Source organism: Brienomyrus brachyistius, chromosome 2, assembly GCF_023856365.1.
Source record: "Brienomyrus brachyistius isolate T26 chromosome 2, BBRACH_0.4, whole genome shotgun sequence".
Taxonomy (NCBI): Eukaryota; Metazoa; Chordata; class Actinopteri; order Osteoglossiformes; family Mormyridae; genus Brienomyrus; species Brienomyrus brachyistius.
Genome location: NC_064534.1, coordinates 28380907 through 28393310, shown reverse-complemented (window position 1 = coordinate 28393310; position 12404 = coordinate 28380907). Strand labels below are relative to the sequence as shown.

General features: G+C 40.5%; 1 long non-coding RNA gene across 1 annotated transcript; it reads right to left on the bottom strand.

Annotated features, from left to right (window-relative positions):
* Positions 1–6259: 6259 nt before the first annotated feature.
* Positions 6260–9232, bottom strand: LOC125728336 (uncharacterized). The gene is made up of 3 exons (XR_007389040.1): positions 8615–9232; positions 6663–6685; positions 6260–6557 (listed from the first exon to the last, which is right to left on the bottom strand). It is a non-coding gene; the product is annotated as an uncharacterized LOC125728336 (long non-coding RNA).
* Positions 9233–12404: the final 3172 nt, after the last annotated feature.

Here is a 12404-nt window from a genome sequence, read left to right as displayed (position 1 = left end):
TAACAATCTAATAACTTATATAAAATTGCCTCTTCATTGTAAGCTCTTCCTTAAAGAATAATTAATGACTAATCCCGCACAGTGGAGATATTTTATTTGATGAATAAGTGTTGGTATAGTACAGTGTACCTATCTACTATATTTAAACAGGTATTTGCAAGTTAAACTCAGTGAAGACTTTTCTTTATTCTGCCTACCAACCATGCATACATACTTTTAATACTTTTAGCCATGCAAATTTGGTGAGTAGGTATTGTATGTATCTCTCAACTATGCAATACCTTTCATTATCTTCCTCCAGAAAATAAATCACATTGACATAGAGGATAATCCACCCGACAAACCAGGGCAATACGCAGCCTGAGTTTTAGAGGTTAGAGAGATCATGACCATCATTTTAATATATCAGGTACCTTGGGCGTAGAGCAGTGTTTGCACTATTCAGTATATGAGTGTGTCTGCTTGCAGTACAATGCTTGTGATGCCTGACAGAATCTTCCTGTTCATTCATTGGTTTGTTATAAATAAACAATGACCTCACCCAAACTATTATATCAAAATTGTACAGCTAGCTCTATGATCATTAAAATTCTAGCAAGTACATTTTTAAAAAGAAACATACAGCAATGGACCTACATGACAAGAATCAAGCAATAACAGACTGGACCTTTAATCTGAAACCCAAAAACTGGACACAAAATATTTTTCTTACGGCTACTAAAACTTCGTAAGGCTGCGAAAGAGAAAAACAGAGGAATCCTCACATTGCACTGAGGAACAGTCAGTCACTCAGGATTCGGATGTAGCCAAACATAAAACCAGCGTGCCATTTCTGGCCTGTGTATTGATCCATAAAAGTTAAGAGACAGGAACATGCACATTATAATTAAATTTAAGGAAGCGGGAAAAGGCTTCTTGGTTTTTTATGGAGTATTTGTCACAATTTGCATGCTGTTCAAGGGCAAGGCGAAGCACTCGGCATCTTCATCTGGGTAATAAATTGAACAGGACTGTCAGGCGGCCCTATAAGCCAGAGGAAGCTGTCATCGCAGTAAATGCAGATTATCTGGAAAGAGACCGTCGCAGGTCTCCCTTTCCCCCTAGGCATTAAAAAGAAAACCACTCATCAATTTTGTGGCCATCAGTTATTTCTAGAAATCATTGGTCATATGATGACATAGTTAAAATAATGTCTATTGTATATCCCTACAACAGAGGGGCAAAAGGAGAAGCTCTTTGTTCAAAGTCTTTTTAATTTTTAATTAAATTAATATTTTTAATTTTAACTAGAGAAGATGTTGTCGGAATGACAACAATGTATTCTCCCAACAGCCCCACCACCCTCTCCGCCCATCCAATCCTTACTCCTCCCCCCCCCGCCCCACCCAACCTGTACAATTTATAGAATTACTGGATGGATCAAGTGGGAATGTGAAAGCTAGTAAATGTGTTTTTATCGAGCTGCTCCGAGTCCTAGTTGTAACATGTAACCCTGAAAATACACCTATTCATGCAGGGACACAGGTGTCTAAATATTTATGGTGTACTTATTACTTTCTCGTGTGCACTATCACCAGCATTTTCCGTAACAGTAAGAACTGCAGCAGACAAACTAATGGTATAACTAACACGTAATGTCAAACACATGCATGGCGTATACAGACACAAGCAGACCTCAGTGTAATTTTCTTCTGAGATCAAATGTTACTGCTACTTTGATTGTTTGTGACTGTACACACACAAGCTCCAGTTAGCTGGCAAAGGAACTGCCCCACGGGTACAGTGGGATGTGCATAAAATCCGTATAAGGTACCAAATTTCCAACTTGCGAAAACTAAACAGTAGCAAACAAAAAGTTTATATGAGTATTTTAACTTTGAAAATAAATATTTATTATATTGCTAGACTACCCTGATTGCAAAAAATACATTGAACCAACATTCTTTTTCCCACCAGCTAATGCAGTGAAACAACATTCATCTCTGACGTCAGAATGAATTTGCGCACATTGATTTTTGATTGATCCAAGTTAGCGTTCATTCAGTGTTATATTTTGATGCAAGGCAACAAGTATATTTTCAGCTATAGGATTAAGTTGATTTGTGGTTGTTTTTGTGTTCAATTAATATTGAATCAGCAGTAACTAGCATACCCTGAAATAACACTGAATCAATTTTATGCGGTACCAACAATAAACACAAGGCATTCAAAACAGTACGAAAATTACAATGTTTTATTAAATTCACAATTAAACTAAAATTCACAATGCAATTATAATTAAATTAACACAAATATTCACCAATTTTGATAGTAGGGACCTGTAAAATGCAGCAATACTAATGAAAAACACATTAAGTGTAAAGCCTTGTCCATTTCTGTTTGCAGAAGACTGATACTTTTCTATTGATGAGACTAAATTCGGATCAGAAACCAAAACACATGTACTAATAGTGCAAACAGTGTACTATAAAGTAAGGAGTACAAGAAGTAAGTGGACTTATCCAAATAATTATTTAGTGTACTCAAATTTCCAAAAACCTAAATACAAACATTTTACTTACATGCCGGTTTTTAGTAAAATTATAGAAACAAAGTACAAACAGCATTTGAAAATAAGAAATGCATAAAAATAGCTGACTCTGCAACAAGTGACTGAGGCTGTGCAGATCTGCTCTGCTTTCCACCCTCACGCTCTGGGGCCACAGCCAGAGCTTAACATCTGAAAACTCTTCATGCATCTGTGAAGGAAATACCTTACGAAATACGCCTGTTTCCGCTTCTTGGGGGCAAGCGTTTAAGGATTTACATCTCTAAGTGGAAATATGCCGGACATAAAACTAAAAGCGTCTACTACTAGATGACACAGCTGACTCTCCGTTTTTCTGGTCCAGAGCAGGCTTGCAGGGTTGCGTGATATGAAGGATATATCGACTTACTGTCATACAACATTTAAGCAATAAAGTGAGAAGTTCGAAAACCTGTCGATGATGAACGTTTCTTGATAGAACATATCAGCCAATCATATCACAGAAACTAAAGGAACTCCAATCGTATAGTAGTCTGACCTATGCCCAGTAAATGCACAGCAATGTTGGTTGAGTTAAGAGTACACCACATACATGTTTGCATTTTATTCATTGTGTCACCTTTTCTCATCTTCTGAATCGGTTTAAGGGAATTCTAAGTGACCTTCGAGCAAAAAAATAGTCTATAAGTAAACAAGTAATGATTTGAATTATATCGCGATAATTTTGCGATAATTATTGTAATAATTTCCCCCCATATCTACACTGTGACTTGCTGCATGCGGAGTCCAACTATGCGAGTGTGATAATGGAGTGTGTGCCTGCAGACAACATTAACCCACATTATTTGACTTTCTATCTTATTGATTTAGGTGTTGAAATGGTGTAAGAAAAAGATGCAGCCAGCATCCAAAACCATTAGTGGTCTACGCTACTCTGCCAACAAGTGCTGTTATCGCCTAAAAAGTTAGCTAACAGTTCTTTGCTGTCCAGAATTTTGAAACTGATGGCCAGCTTAAGCTAAGGTCATTATCAAACCTTACATACCTTCGTTAGCTAAGTGCTAGTTGGCATTTTTCTAGTGTAAGATAAACATGCTAAATTTAGACTTTATACAATAAAAAATTAAATGATACCAGAATGCCATGTCCATACATAACAGCAATCATTTAACGTTACCCTAGCAAGCAATATCAAGACATCTTCCTCCCGCTTCTTCGCGCCACTCACTCCGTTCATAGTACGCATGAGCAGGCGTGCTTGTCTCGAGAGATCTACACGTGTCATGTGTCAGCATCTCTGCCATTAATGGAAAATGTACTTTAAATCACCATTAACAATGTCAAATTTTCAACATTAACTGACACTGCGGAAACAAACAGTTTCAACAATCTACATTAAACGATAAAGTGCAGACTGTCGCTTTATAAGGCAACACTTACTGGGGAAATGTTCGATCTCAGTGAATATCCATTCGCTACACCTAGGCTACTTTTCCATTAACCTGGCGTAGAAGCTCGTTGACACCGTCAGATGACAGAGCTGACCTCTCCTTCTGCATTGTGTGTCCCGCTGGTGAAAAGAGTCTTTCACACGATACAGTTGCTGCAGGTTGCTTTGTGCTGAGGTACTTTATGTGAAGGCCATCACTTCAGTCAGTATTCCTCAAGGCTGATCCTGAGCTCTACTTTGTACTTATATCGTGGACTAGAGGTATACACGCAATCCATACCTTGCTTGAGCACGTCTGACCCCCAAAATCCAGTTCGTTAGACTAGTGTGACTAGCCTTGGCACAGTAAGCTAAAATACGCCTGAGCCCACTTGAAAAAGCATGCACGCCCGGTTACAGCTGAGTTGCACTCCGGCACTGTATGAATGTAGTGTGATCACTAATCGTGTCCGAGCAAAGAACACAGACATGACGTCAATGATGCGACTAACATGCGCACATATGTACATGAACCGGACCCATAAGAAGCAACAAACATTTAATTATACTTCTTTATATAACGGATGTAAAAATCTGTCCGGACACCGGCTTTTCCTTATGCTTAATAAATGTGTCGGACTTTAAACTGCAAAAAGTACCTTCTCACCACTGACATCTTTTTACTTTCTTTATCCACAATATCTCATCTTTTAAGATGTTTTGGCTGCTGAATTGTCCCTTTCTTCACCGCCCCTTCAGTTTTTGCCACTTACCAAAACAGTAACATATCTGGCGTGCTCCGTTAATTGAATTTAATAAATATAAGCATACCCCAAATTAATACAGATTACATTTTTTTTCATGTCACAACAGACTTCTCATTATTAATTTGGGCGTATAATACCGAAAAGCCGTATTAGCAGAGGTACTGTGTTTGCTGAAAATGTGGATTGACGAGAGTATCAAGGAATCTAGTTATATGCGCGTCATGATTAAATAAAAAATGCTGAATTGCATACTCGATAAATCTATGAGGGCCATTTGTGATCATACCCAAAACGACTCAAAATAAGACACAGAGAAAGAACATCAATCCTGAAGTACGGTCAATCCTGCTACAATACACGATGTTACACCACAAATCTGTTCTAATGCAACTGATATATTAAGATTCAAGTCCAATACAATAAGTAATCATATTTGTATTGCGTGATTCTTAGTTGGAGAGAAAAGCACTATGCGACCTACAACTTTTGGTCTTAGTGAGAAACATTACTTGCACGCAAAAACAGCTATCCAAGTGAATGATCGTGACGTCCGATTCATGGATAGTTCGTTTGGTGTTGAAATCTAAAAGAATGTTTTTGTACATCTGAACATTGTATATCGAAATCAAAATATTTCACAAATCAGTTCACTTACATTTGCTTTTCGTAAATTGTCTGTAGCCACGCTGCTTTCAGTGCCCCTACGCATACAATAATATTTTGTATTTGTGCTGTGTGCACGTCTGGCTGCATGGTGACTGGGGCTCACTACTCCCAAGACAGTACTCCCTCTTCAAAAAAGTGCTCACAGCATGCCCCAAAGTAAACCAAGAGCACCATCTAGTGGGGTCAGAAAACACTGCAAATGGTTCATGAAGTGCCGTTTTGGCCATCAGTACTCCCAACTCTTGGCAATGGACAAGTTAGGTCCACTCCATTCCGTGAGTTTGGTTCGTTTGGTTGCAGAGGTAATTCACGTAAGACGCATAACACCCATAGTAGATTTTTATGATATAATTAGTCATGAATTATTACTTCTTATTTAAAATGCGTCTAACTACATTATTGGCAACTCCTATGACTTTTTATTATTTAGTTCATTTCCATCCATCCATTTTCCAAACCGATTATCCTACTGGGTCGCGAAGGGTGTGAAGCCTATCCCGGAAGCAATGGGCATGAGGCAGGGAACAACCCAGGATGGGGGGCCAGCCCATCACAGGGCACAGTTACACACCATTCACTCACACATGTTAGTTCATTTCATTTGGTGTAATTTAGTATCTTTTGGAGTTGCATTCCCCTATCCCTATTTTTCCTTTGGATATGTATATTTTAGTAAACAATTTTAGTGAACATCAGGTTTTTAGTGAATGTCAGGAACACGTTAATTGCGTTGTAGCAGGATTGGCTGTACATGGTCTTACACCATAGCACTTTTCTTCAACACAAAAATTCGCAAAGTGATGTCGAAAGTGTGCTCAGGCCTAGAACTATACGCAGAATGTGAGCATACACCGGGGGGGGGGGGGGGGGGGGGGGTGGTACACACAACCAAGCCAAGTGTGAGTATGCTGCAGGTGTGGATGAGGCCTCATCCTCAGACTCTGCATCTAATCCGATATAGAGGAGGCTGTTTTATGGTGCCTCTGGATCAGTTTCTTCAAAGGGTGGTGGACATGGCTCCCTGTCCTCCAGCATCTTCACACATCATTTCTCTCTGCTTTTTGTAGGCATCTCAGGTCTTTAAACTTGGGCTCTGGTATTATTGACGCATCAAGCCATTCCGTATTAGTGTTCTCCTTGTGGTTTGTCAAGTCCTCCGTGAATGTAGCTGTGAAGCACCAAGCATAGGCAGCCCTGTCATGAGAAACCTCCATCATGCAGGACAGGTGACAAAGTACAGGTAGCACCACAGAGCAAGACGCATATTTCTCACCTCTTTGGAGCTCTGCGATGTGCCTGCAATAGCAATAAAACAAATGTAATTACTATACCTTTATTTATAGTTATCTAAAAAAACATTAAGAATGGCGTCCCTTACCAAAATATATTTTCTCCTTCCAAAATGAGAGCACATTTCCTACCTGCCTGCTTCCAGCAACATCTCCAGCTGAGCTAGTTTATCAAAGTCAGCTGAAGTAAACATGGCTGCTTTGCACTACTGCTGTGCCAATGCTGCTTTCAAAACTCTTTTGTTGTGTTGGACCTGTTTGATCATTTCCAGGTTTCAATTACACTTAGGGGAAACATCTTGAACCAGCCCCACTTGCTCCTTCTTGCAAGCGGATGGCTGCACTCAGACCTGTGTTTGAAATGACCGATTAATTTACAGCACTTTGTCAAAACACTGTCAGTCCAGCTGTCATGGAGAAACACTATGATTGCCCTCTGTATAATGTGCACTACACGGTCTACTGTCATACTGCAGGCACTATCAGGTCCTACAGTAGGGATTTTATGATCTGCCACCCTTTTGAAACATGAAGGTACTCCTCAGCAGAAGCACCAGCAAAGTGCCTTTCCTCAGTTCTCTTCGCAGGTAATGTGACCGACCGCAGATGCCAGCTGTCATCGATAAAACGTGCTGTTACGCCCAGCTAGTCATGGCTCCTTATTGATGTCCAGTGATCTCCAGTCAATGAAACAGCTGTTGCTTGTGCTGCCTGTTCCGTTTTACATGCATTTTCTTCATTGTAAAAGCCATTTTTTCTGGGCACAGCAGTACCCTTTGAAGCCCAAATCTGGTACATCTTATTAATGTTTTTATGGTATATACTGCATTTGTGCCTACTTAGTTAATTTTTGAAAAACAATACGACGTTCCTCAGTTTACATATCAAACATATTTTGAAGATATTAATAAAGAATTAAAAAATATCTTTAAATGGACAGGACATTGCTTCTAGCAAGAGTATAAACGTAGGTCGTATCATTTTAGATTAATTTAAGTGAGCATGTGGTTTAAAAATAAAGTTCAAATATATCTGAAAGTAAAACATTTTAATAGCTTCTCTAGTTTGATGCCAACATTTCCTTGTTGTTATCAACATATTTTTGATAATGTGTTACTTTTTTGATGTACTATTAACTCATATAATAATGATCACACATTAGATTTATACTTTAAATGCTTGTTGCAATTCTTGTAAGCAATTTAGCATGCAAATGATGCCGCGATGAACAATAAATCAAGAGCATTTGGCGGTACATGCAAATGAGCTTGCCATTGTGCCTAAATGGAAATGGAAAAACTCATTTGCATGTGTTGCATTAAATGACGCATCCCGATATGATATTTACCTTAGCTGACAAGATCTGTCTCAGTCCTCAAGGTTGGTGCTGTTAATATTAAGCTTCATTGTAAAAACGATTTGCGGCGTTTAATACCAGCAACTTGATATGCAACTTAATGTTTTAGATTGGCCTCCTTTTTAGTAATTTCTGATGTTATAGTTTGATGTTACTGATATCAAAGATTCTTAAACTGGCTTCCAAACTCTATATCAGTAAAGATTTTGATTGCAATGCTTTTAAGATCTGCTGAAGAATCCTGTGAACAGCACACAAAGCGTTTAGAATTGCTTGCAGGATACATTTTATTGCGAGGAAACCGCCGCAATTCCAGTGGCGTAACATGGGTGTTAGAAATCATGCCAGTTTATGGATAAGAACCGAAACATCTGACAAGCTGGCTTAACTCTGTCGATTTTGTTAAACGCTGCCGTGAATCAGGAATCGTACTGCTTTGTGAAATGTAATGAATGCTGTTTTAAAGCGGTGTAAAAGTAAGGTGAGAGGTAACAGACAAAAAAAACGGTGCTGTGAATTTAACCGCCACTTTATTGAAATGAATGGTTGTGTGGAACGAAGGGCAAAAGTTTTCCGTACCTGGCAGTTTATGTCGCTCTCGTCCAAATCAAAATAGCCGCGGTTTCTAACTAATGCTTTACCGCAGTCCTAAATCTCCTTGACGCAGAGAGAGGAAGAAAACGGTAATGTCTGAAAAGAAATAAGCACATGGATGACTACATCTCAGCGGCAGCATCGAGCTTCCTTTCATACTGACCTGTTTGGCTGCCGTGAAACAGACTAATTATCACATTCTCGGAGCGACTGTAATTAACAAGCTGGCCCCCGGAGCGGAAGCGCGAATGTTTCAGGTTGCGGATCTGTCTATGGCAGTCGCCGCGCAAGCTGTCACGTTTGTTTGCCGACCGGCGCGCACACGCCCCGCTGCAGATTTCCGAAGCCTGCCAGTGTAAATGAAAGGGAAAAACAATGTGGCGGGGACCGGCGGCCCGATCGAGGGATGATGCATGCTGTAACTGCCGCAGGAGTGACCCAGGGTGCACGGCGGGTACTGCACCTTGAAATCTGAAAGTGACGACGTCCCAGATGTTAATACTTGCTTATATTACAGACAGACCACTCCACAAGGCTGATGTGCAATGATATTTATCACTGCTGTTATTGGCATTGTTGTTCCTGTAAACTACTCAGCCAAGTGTATAAATCTAAATGAAAGTATCAATGCGATGGCTTGCAGGCCTGCCGCACACCCAGAGGAATGAAAGTGGAGAGCCGCTGCCCAAAGCTATCCATTTGTTAGGAGTTCAAGCAGCCTGACTGCTACTTGGCTGATGTGGGGTTCAATTCCTCCGCAGGATTACTTTTTATTGAGATCTAACTATAATATCACAATAACGCTTTTGTTATATCAGACAAGCTTCAACTAGCATCTGTGGCAACAGTTGTTGCTGTGCTCTTAAAGCATATTAGTTTCATTTGTAAAAAATGTCAGTCTTTTTAGACCTGAAATTGTTATCCCGGAATGAATGTCACGTAACAGCAGATATGGCCAGTGGCCTGCCCAGGTTAGCGAAGCCTTGTAGATATGCTTGAAGAACACAAAGCTTTGTATAAGCTGTTGCACTGGGAATGATTTTACTGTATCCTGTGGGAAGTATGATAGGTAGTAACTATCTTCAGCTTGATCAACATGGTCCTCAAATTAACATCCAGGTCAGTGGTCATCAAACGGCAGACTCCATAATAGAAACATGTAGTTCTCCCCTCTCCCTGGTTGGCAAATTTTATCATTGGGGACTGCACCCCCTCCCCCCCACTGCCCCCCACCCATCCTCCCAGGTTGCCGCTTCTTGCTGCTGGACGCAGTGGACCTTGGCTTTGTGTGCTGATGGAGTTTGACCCTTGGGGAAAAATAGTCTGATCTAGGTCAAGGAGCCACATGACTTACTGACTGGGGAGATATTGTTTCTTGCTTGTTTGCCTAACACTGCAATAAAGACGGCAAACAATGCTGCCAGTAAACCTCATTTACAAGCATGGCATAAAATTCCCAGTGGTTGTAGCAGCCAATATACCACACTGGAGAAAAAAAAACTGTTTTATGGATAAAACGTTTTGAGAATGACCCCCCCCCCCCCCACCCCGAGCTCCACTCGATGTCAGGGCACCCAGGCTATGATTAAGATTTTGCGGCAGTAGTTTGTTTTCTGGTACTCGGTTAATAAGATAGAATTTTGACTCTGAAAGCCTGGGGAGACGGCCTGATTTAATGCCAACTCACTGGCTTATATGTGACGAATCACAGCAGCTCCGGTTTGCTGTCCATCCAAACCAGCTGGTTTTGTCTTATCAGCATTAAAGCAGCTTCTGTCACAGTGGCGTTTAAGGAATGCCTCTAGAACCGGCTGCGAGAGCTACATCCCCGGTGGAAATCATCGCGCAGCACAGCCTCATGCACACAAATTCCGCTTAATTGAGTGAGAGTGGCTCCATTCGAAGGTCAGTTCGGGAACGGCTTTAATATACGTCTTGCGTGGGTACATTTGGACTGTAGCAGAATTATCCCTGTTAAGAGGCATTAACTTTCCCAGTTTTCCGGTTTGGAAAGCTTATAGAAAGAATTATAAGACCAGTAGAACCAAATGGTGATTATCTATCTATCTGTCTGTCTTTTGCCTTAATTGAGTTTAAACTTTTGAGTCAGAAACTGTAAAAAAGTGTATTGAAGCTGGCGGCTAAGGTGGTCCTGTGGTCTTTAATGAAGAGGCTGTTCCCGCTGATATATTCACAGCACAGTCATATACCCTACCTCTTTCAGGCTATAACAGGCAATCATTTTGGGCGATCATTTGTTTATTCATTTTATTCATTGATTCTCTGATTATTTTTTTCTCCCCTCCGTGCGGCGCTTGATCATTGGCCTGCAGGAGGGGCACGTCCCCATTTTTGAGGAATGGATGCGGAGATTGCAATTGACTGGCTAAAATTACCGGCACACGTCACGGCGACACATGCCCGAGAGCCGAGGCAATGGCCGGTGAGAAGAGGAAGGATGGATAGCTCTTAAGATCTGACAATAAAAAGGAAAAATGTGACTTCTGGAGCGTAAAATTAGCAATTACATTCCATGTCATCAGTAATAAGTATTTCTATGAGTGTTGGACAGTGAGACTGTAAATCAACCACTACACCTGTGTTCAATCAGGCAGTACAAGTGAACAGTACTGAGGTACGCTGTTAAAAACGTTGCCTCCCCGCGATAAGCAAGATGGCTACCATCTGTTAGGGAAAAGTTTTCAAAGGTAATTTATATTTTAAGGCCCTTATTCTGACCTTGGTCAAAAGGGGACACATTTGTGTGAATTCACACTAGAGTTGTGCCATGCCATAGTGGCGTACTTCCGTTTAATTAGTATTGAGTCAGAAAGTTTCTTTTTTTAAAAAAAAAGTAGAGCTTAGTGTCAGGAGCACAAGATCCTCAAATATTGACTTACGGCATTTGAGAAATGGAGTACGAGCAAACGCGAACAGAATGAGGTTTTTGTAGCATTCAGGTAATATGTATTATCAGAGCAACAAATGTGTGTGTGTTTGTGTAAGAAAAAAGTTTGTTTCACTAAACAACCCTTTCAGCTTATTACTGAATGCCCTTTGAAACATTTTTTTGTTGTTGTATGGAATGCACATTTCTCCTCAGAAGAACCTGTTTTGGCCTCAAGTGAAGATGTCTTCAGTTCATCTGCACTGGGGACTGCATCCCCCTTCCTCACCACAAGGGGGACCAGAACGTCTCATTGCATTTCATTACTCCCTCCACCCTGGTGAAAACAACCATCTGCCCTTGTTCGCTGTAGGAAACGGTTTTCAGAGTTCGCCCGCTTCATTCGCCAGCCTTGTGACACATCTATCACAGAGATGGAGCGAATGTGAATTAGATGCATAGCCATTGAGATGCCTGCAGTTAATAATTTAACATTTGTTTATTGAAACAGAGACACGTACTATTATTCTGACATGCTATTCCGGGTCCTGGAATTTGCATGCAGATGAATCTGAAGAGAACTAAAAAATGAATAAATGAATCTCACTCTCATCAAATTCTGATTTGTGCGTTCTTGTTAGGCACTTTTATTTAAAACACAGGGTCCTCTGTTTTTGACACATACAGTTCCTGGGTGTACAATCCAGTGTGGTTATTCTTGCAAATTTCTAAACTCCATAACCTTGATTCAAGTGTTTCCATTTGAATCATGGGAGAAGCAGGTTGGTTTGGACAACCAGATGGTTGAGTGTTTGCTGATTGTTATATAAAGGATCATGTTGGCCGTGGGACTGCACTGCAATGTTATACTGTACTTTTTTTTATGGA